Source organism: Papio anubis, chromosome 9 (genome assembly GCF_008728515.1).
Source record: "Papio anubis isolate 15944 chromosome 9, Panubis1.0, whole genome shotgun sequence".
Taxonomy (NCBI): Eukaryota; Metazoa; Chordata; class Mammalia; order Primates; family Cercopithecidae; genus Papio; species Papio anubis.
The window spans coordinates 6,967,877-6,976,122 of record NC_044984.1 but is presented as its reverse complement, the minus strand read 5'-3'; the positions used below and the strand labels follow the sequence as shown (position 1 = coordinate 6,976,122).

General features: G+C 47.7%; 1 pseudogene across 1 annotated transcript in view; it reads right to left on the bottom strand.

Annotated features, from left to right (window-relative positions):
* Positions 1-1,135: 1,135 nt before the first annotated feature.
* Positions 1,136-8,246, bottom strand: part of LOC101005415 — a 13,962-nt pseudogene continuing 6,851 nt past the window's right edge. The window contains exons 4-6 of the transcript XR_004176268.1: positions 3,672-3,769; positions 2,954-3,560; positions 1,136-2,151 (exon numbers count right to left, since the gene is read on the bottom strand). The product of XR_004176268.1 is annotated as an uncharacterized LOC101005415 (transcript). The remainder of the gene's footprint in view (positions 2,152-2,953; positions 3,561-3,671; positions 3,770-8,246) is intronic.

Sequence of the window (8,246 nt, the reverse complement as noted above, 5' to 3'; positions counted from 1 at the left end):
TTTTGTTTTGTTTTTTGAGACGGAGTCTTGCTCTGTCACCCAGACTGGAGTGCAGTGGTATGATCTCAGCTCACTGCAACCTCCGCCTCCCAGGTTCAAGCAATTCTGCCTCAGCTTCCCAAGTAGCTGGGATTACAGGTGTGTGCCACCTTGCCTGGCTAATTTTTGTATTATTAGTAGAGACAGGGTTTCACCATGTCTGCCAGGCTGGTCTTGAACTCCTGACCTCAACTGATCCACCCATCTCTCGGCCTCCCAAAGTGCTGGGATTACAGGCGTGAACCACCACGCCCAGCCAAGGGTTTCTATTGACAAATAAGTGAAACTCATTGTGCAAGTTGCCTAGCAAGTGGATCATGATGGCTTTGTTTACACATCATTGAGGAAGAAAGTAAATAACTTCTTGGCCTGGCCAGGTATGGTGGCTCATGCCAGTAATCCCAGCACTCTGAGGGGCTGAAACCAAGGATCCCTTGATCATAGCTCAAGGTGACAGTGAGCTATTTCGCCACTGCACTCCAGCCTGTCTGACAGAGTAAGACCCAGTATCTAAAAAATAAGGAAATAATCATAAAAATAAAGAAGTTTTTGAGAGCCACGGAGAAACACTAATAAAAAATCTTAAGGCACTGATAAAATCACCCTAAGAAAAAAAGGAAAAGACCAATCTAAAGCTTCATAAATTTACTGAAGTTTTTCATGCTGCAAAATCTGAATGGTTTTTTTTTGGGGGGGGGGGTTGTTTTTGTTTTTGTTTTTGTTTGCATTACTGCTGATACATTACAAGTCCTCAACAGGACTTTATTTATTTATGCATTTATTTTGGAGACGGAGTCGTGCTCTGTTGCCCAGGCTGGAGTGCAGTGGCACAATCTTGGCTCACTGCAACCTCTGCCTCCCAGGGTCAAGCAATTCTCCTGCCTCAGCCTCCCTTGTAACCAGGACTACAGGCACATGCTGCCATGCCTGGCTAATTTTTTGTACCTTTAAAATAGAGATAGGGTTTCACCGTGATGCCCAGGCTGGTTTGGAACTCCTGAGCTCAGGCAATCCACCCACCTCCACCTCCCAAAGTGCTAGAATTATAGGCGTGAGCCACCGCACCCGGCTATTTTTTTTCTTTTCTTTTCTTTTCTTTTTTTTTAAACTTTAGGCTTTAGATTTATTTAGGGCTGTTTGCATATGTTTATAGAATATTTAATTTACTCTAAAAGATGACAAGGCAGCTCCCCCTCAGTGAGACCCCAGCCTAAATGTATTTGCTTTATTTATATAGCAAGAGGATAACATTAAACATGGAAGCTTTCAATTTGTGGCACTGAATGATGATCTACACAGGGCATCCTTCAAAGGCTACCATTAAGGATCCACCGGCCAGATATGGTGGTTCACGCTTGTAATCTCAGCACTTTGGGAGGCCAAGGAGGGCAAATCACAAGGTCAGGAGTTCGAGACCAGCCTGATAAACAAGATGAAACCCTGTCTCTACTAAGAATACAAAAATTAGCCGGGCATGGTGGCACACACCTATAATCCCAGCTACTCGGGAGGCTGAGGCAGGAGAATCGCTTGAACCCAGGAGGCAGAGGTTGCCATGAGCCGAGATCCTGTCATTGCACTCCAGCCTGGGCAACAGATCAAGGCTCCGTCAAAAAAAAAAAGGATCCACCCAACTTTTCAGCAATACAAGCCCGACTGAGATCTTCTGGTCCATTTGCTTGACATTCATGTTTTATGCCTTGAAATTTCTTTTTAATTGCATCCTTGGAGCTTGCATAGATCATTTTACTTTTCAGAGGTGCTAGTTCTGGTGCCCACAAAAAAACATCAATTCTTCTGGATTATTTTGTTTCAAAGCTTGCATCGTACAAAGCATAGGGACAGTCTTTTTCAGGAAGCATTCCAACAAAATGCTTGAAAGGCTCAGTTATGGTTACACCAACATCTCCAACCAAGATCTCTTTGCCTTCTACAATGATGCATTTTTTGTCTGCACTGAGACAAAAAAATGACAGTCTTCTTTTTTTTCTTGATTTCTTCTGGTGTTGAGCATTTACAAAGTCTCATGTCATAAAAAATGCGACATACTTCATCAGCAACTTGCACTCCTGAGGCATGTTGTTCAGAGTTCTGCTCTTCCGAGCTTCCAGTCTTTACATTCAATTTCTTACCTCACATCTCCAGTTGTATGTCTCAGAGGCATCTGATGCACAACAGTTCATCTTCCGACCACAGGTCATGGTCGCAGGGACACAGGGGAGGGAGCAAGTCTGGGGGAGTGTCCTTCTGGCTGGGGATAGAGAGACCCAAGCGTGGAGCTGACACAGCGGCAGGCCTCCTCCTATTTTTTATTTATTTGTTGGGGTGAGTGCTGTTGCTCAGGCTGGAGTGCGATAAGCATAATCTCAGCTCATTGCAAGCGCTGCCTCCGGGGTTTGTGCCTTATATACCTCAGCCTCCCGAGCAGCTACAAGTTTACAGGGTGTGCCACCTGCCTGACTAATTTTTTTTTTTTTTTTGTATTTTTTTTTTTTTTGTGGTTTTAGTAGAGATGGGGTTTCACCGTGTGTTAGCCAGGATGGTCTCAGTCTCCTGACCTTGTGATCCACGCCCTCGGCCTCACAAACTGCTGGGGATTACAGGCGTGAGCCACCACCCGACCTCCTATTTTTTTTTTTCTTTTTTTTTTTGAGGCAGTCCTCCATCTATCTGGGCGCGGGCTGTGGTGGCGGATCGGCTCCTGCAGCTCCGCCTCCGGGTTCCATGAAATTCTCCTGCTCAACCTCCCAGGTAACAGAGATTCTGAAGCCCGCCGCCTCGCCCGGCTATTTTTTTTTTTTGTATTTTTTTTAGTAGAGGCAGGGTTCACCGTGTTAGCCAGGATGGTCTGTCCTGACCTCGTGATCCACACCGTCTTGGCTCCCCAAGTGCTGGGATTACAGGCGACGCTGACTTTAACATCCACGTTCTGCAGGCTTCGCATGGCTCTTTGTGCTTGCATGCCAAAGAGCTGGGCATTTGCATGGGCCATACAGAGACTAACAAGGCCTTGAAGTTTTCCCCCTAGTCAGTGATGACTCTGGCTTTCTCCTTCTTGTAGACATTGCCGATGGGCATTTCTGGTCCTGTCAGCTGAGTATCCAGTTTGAGTTCTGCAGCAGAATTGTCTCCCTTCTTGGGGGCCAAGGGCTTCCTGGGGAAGATGACGATCGAGGAGCAGTACTCCTTCAGCTTCTGCACATTGGCCTGCAGGGCCTCGGTGGACTTGTTCCTCCTTCTTGTGTCTCAGAGATGCCAATGGTCTGGGCCACCTTCTTGTGAATGCCAGCCACCCTTTATTCCTCCAAGCTGAGGCCCCTGCCAGCTCGTGCTTTGTAGTGATGCCTCAGCGAGGGGCACCTTACCATGGGTGAATGGGCCCATATGAGTGGGCCATGCAGCCTGCTTTTGCTGGCCGCCTTGCTTCTGCAGATTTGCCCTGTAGGTTAGCTGCGCCACTGCCAGTCCTTGTGAAAGTTGGGCTTCAGGATCATGCCATTCTGGCTGGGAGCCCTGCTTGCCTATTGCCCACGGGTAGCAAAAGAGAGGAGGGGAGCAAGTGAGGGACCACCCACAGCCATGTGCACTCACATGGCCACTGCCACCGCCCTAGTCCTCCAGCCTGGTCGCACCCACAGAGCCTGGTCTGGCCAGAAGCCTTCTTTGATGATGAGGACGCCCCAGCTTGGGCCGATGTCCCTCCATGGCTCCGTTGGTGACAATGCTAGGCCTATGGAGGTGGACAGAGCCTGATAGCCCCAGACAGTGCTGGAACTCTGAATGATTTAATTTCTGAATAAAATGTTCCTATGGAAAGAAATCAGAAAATTGCATGTGATTAAATCTATATGTTGTAATCCCTTATTACCCAGCAATTCTGCACATATGTTTGCACCCAAGAAAAATGCATGCCTAGGTCCACCAAAGAACTGTGAAAAAAGTTCTCTGAAAAGGAATTTTGTTATATTAGTTTATTTGTTTTAAAAGACAGGGTCTTACTCTGTTACCCAGTCTGGAGTACAGTGGCACATTTGCAGCCTCTGCAGCCTTGAACTTCTGGGCTCAAGCAATCCTCCCACCTCGGCATTCTGAGTAGCTAGGACTACAGGTGTGCACCATCACACCCAACTAATTAAATTTTTTTTTATTGGCCGGGCCAGGTGGCTCACTCCTGTAATCCCAGTACTTTGGGAGGCCAAGACAGGCAAATCACCTGAGGTCAGGAGTTCGAGACCAGTCTGACCAACATGGAGAAACCCTGTCTGTACTAAAAATACAAAATTAGCTGGGCATGGTGGTATATGCCTGTAATCCCAGCTACTCGGGAGGCTGAGGCAGGAGAATCGCTTGAACCAGGGAGGCAGAGGTTGCAGCAAGCCGAGATCGCGCCATTGCACTCCAGCCTAGGCAACAGAAAAAAAAAACATTATTTGCTAAGGAGGTCTCAATATACTACCTAGGCTAGTCTCCAACTCCTGGCCTCAAGTGATCCTCCCATCTCAGCCTCCCAAAGTACTGGGATCACAGGCTGTAAAGGAATTCGGAGGAAAGAGATTTTATTCCAGTGAACAGTGTGCAAACCAGCAGCGTTCCCCAATTTGCATTTTTTTTTTTTTCCAAAAAATACAGCTCTTCTTTGTTTTTCTTCTGCAGGCCTCAGGGTCTTTTGTTAACAGACTTGTACAGTAATGCACATGGCAACTTTATAATAGTGGAAAACTGGAAACAATTTAAATATCCATTAACAGGCCAAGTGTAGTGGCTCACACCTGTAATCCCAGGACTTTGGGAGGCTGAAGTGGGCGGATCACTTGAGGTCAGGAGTTCGAGACCAGCCTGGCCAACATGGTGAAAACGCCATCTCTAATAAAAATACAAAAATCCAGGCGTGGTAGTACACGCCTGAAGTCCCAGCTACTTAGGAGGTTGAAGCACAAGAATCGCTTGAACCTGGGAGGTGGAGGTTACAGTGAGCCAAGATCGCCCTACTGCATTCCAGTCTGGGCGGCAGAGCAAGACTGTCAAAAAAAAAAAAAAAAAAAAATCCATCAACAGTAGAATAGATAAATTGTGGTATATTTAGATGACAGAATACTATATGACAATGAAAATTATGAGCTATTTCATGCAAGACCATGGATGACTTACAGATACAATGTTGGAAAGACACAAAAGAGTACATACTATATGTTTTCTTTTTCTTTCTTTTTTCCTTTCTTTTAGAGACAAGGTCTCTCTCTGTAACCCAGGCTGGAGTGCAGTGGAACTCCTGAGCTCAAGCAGTCTTCACATCTCAGCCTTCCAAATAGCTGTGCCTAGAGGCAAGTGCCACTGCATTTGACATTATGATTTCATTTATATGAAATTGAAGAACAGACAACGCTAATCTATACTGATGGGGGTCTAATAGGAGCTACCCTTGGGGATGTATCATCAGGGAAAGAGCAAGACAGATGCTGAATTCTTTTTTCGTGTTTTTGTTTTTGTTTTTTTAAGACAGCATCCGGCTCTGTCACTCAGCCTGGAGTGCAGTGACATGGTCAGGACTCACTGCAGCCTCAAGCAGTTCTCCGACCTCAGCCCCGCAAAGTAACTGGGACTAGAGGCGTGCACCACCACACCCAGCTAACTTTTTTGAATTTTTAGTAGAGACGAGGTCTCCCTATGTTGCCTAGGCTCATCTCTGCCAGACTCACAAAATCAAGTGATCCTCTGCCTTAGCCTCAAGGCTGGTGCGGTGTGACGCGGCTCCCAGCAAACGTTCTTCATCCTCTTGATCTCTTTGGTTGGTTGTCACCCAAAGGTGGCATATAATATGGAAAAAGTTCACTTCTGGGCAATTAAGATTATTGTGCTTTATATGGTATCTCAATAAAAAAGTGAAAACGGCGTTGGGGGTCGCTTTTTGAGATGGAGTCTCGCTCATGCCCAGGCTGGTGCGGTGGCCTGGTCGTGCTGCAAGCTCCTTCCGCCAGTCCTCCTGCTCAGCCTCCGGTAGCTGGGACTACGAAGCGTCCGCCCACCTCGCCCGGCTAGTTTTTGTATTTTTAAGTAGGGCAGGTTCACCGTGTTAGCCAGGATGGTCTCGATTTCCTGACCTCGTGATCAGCGTCTCGGCCTCCCAAAGTGCTGGGATTACAGGCAGGCCACCGGCGCCCGGCCACATTATTTTTAAAGGACTGATGCGGTGGCTCCATGTAATCCCGATACTTTCTTGAGGCCAAGGTGGAGTGGATTCTTGAGCCCAGGGTTGAGACCAACCTGGGTAACCCTGTCTTTAAAACATTCAAAAATTATCCAGCTCACTGCAAGCTCCGCCTCGGGTTTCTGCGCCATTCTCCTGCCACCTCAGCCACGGTAGCTGGGACTACAGGCGCCTGCCACCTTGCGCCTGGCTGGTTTTTTTTTTTGTATTTTTAGTAGAGAGGCGAGGGTTTCACCGTGCCACTTGCACTCCAGCCTGGGCGACAGAGCCAGACATCTCAAAAAAATTGTTCCAGGCATGGTGGGGCCTGTTGTTACAGCCTCCAAATGAGGCAGGAAAATTGTGACCGAAGGCAGAAGGGTGCAGTGAAATCTCACTACTTGCCTCCAACCCTGAGCAACAGAGCCAGACCTTGTCTCAAAAATATATGTAAAATTTTAAAAAGTAAAAACAGCCAGGCATAGTGGCTCATGCCTGTAATCCCAGCCCTTTGGGAGGACGAGGCAGGAGAATTGCTTGAGTACAGGAGTACCTGGGCAACATAGAGAGACTCCCCTCCCACCCCCCGTCTCTACAAAAAATTAAATATTAGCCAAGCCTGGTGGCACGTGCCGGTAGTCCTAGCTACTTGAGAGGCTAGGGTGGGAGGATCATCTGAGCCTGGGGTGAGGTTGCAGTAAGTCATGATCGTGCCACTGCACTCCAGCCTGGAGTACAGTGAGACCCTGTCTCGACAGAAGAATAAAATAAGTAAAAAGACATTGTGGCACATGCCTGTAGTCTTAGCTACTTGGGAGGCTGAGGTGGAGTGATTACTTGAACCCAGGAATTTGAGTTTAGCCTGGGCAAAATAGCAAGACCTCATCTATAATTTTTTTTTTTTTTTTGAGAGGGAGTCTCGCTCTGTCACCCAGGCTGGAGTGCAGTGGCACAATCTTGACTCACTGCAAGCTCCGCCTCCCGGGCTCCCACCATTCTCCTGCCTCAGCCTCCCGAATAGCTGGGACTACAGGCGCCCGTCACCAGACCTGGCTGATTTTTTGTATTTTTAGTAGAGACGGGGTTTCACCATGTTAGCCAGGATTGTCTCGATCGCCTGACCTCATGATCTGCCCACCTGGGCCTCCCAAAGTGCTGGGATTACAGGCGTGAGCCACCATGCCCGGCCAATTTTTATTTTTTAATTTTTAAGGTAGCAATATGAAAGTTTTTACCTTTTAGCAACAAATGTTTGACTAGCTCAAGATTCAGTGGCATCAACTGATGAATTGTTTTAAACAATCTTTTTTTTTTTTTGAGACAAAGTCTTGCTCTGTCGCCCAGGCTGGAGTGCAGTGGCGCAATCTCGGCTCACTGCAACCTCCGCTTCCTGGATTCTAGCGGTTCTCCTGCCTCAGCTTCCTGAGAAGCTGGGACTACAGGCACGCGCCACTAGGCCTGGCTAATTTATTTGGTTTTTTTTAGTAGAGATGGGGTTTCACCATGTTGGCCAGGCTGGCCTCGAACTCCTTATCTCAGATGATCTGCCTGCCTCAGCCTCCCAAACTGCTGGTATTCCAGGCGTGAGCCACTGTGCCCGGCCAACAATTATGTTTTAAACAACCAGCGGCAGCAGCAGCACAGGAGTGATTAAATTCTCAAGCTGAGCTAGAGCTAGTCATGGAGCAGGCACAGCTCTCTGTCCCCAGGCCTTGGTTATCACACAGGTACTTCAGTAATATTCATCATAGGCTGCCATCCACAGTCATGAAGTCATTTATTTTTTGAGACAGGGTCTCGCTCTGTCACCCAGGCTGGAGTGCAGTGGCATGATCTTGGCTCACCGTAACCTCCACTTCCTGGACTCAAGGGATTCTCGTGCCTCAGCCTCTTGACTAGCTGAGATGGCAGGCGCCAGCCACCAAAGCCTGGCTGTTTTTAGGAACCTCTCTGGACTTGGAACTCTGGACAGCTGATAAGCCAGACGCCAGCAATACGTAAACCGAAATCGTGAAGCATACTA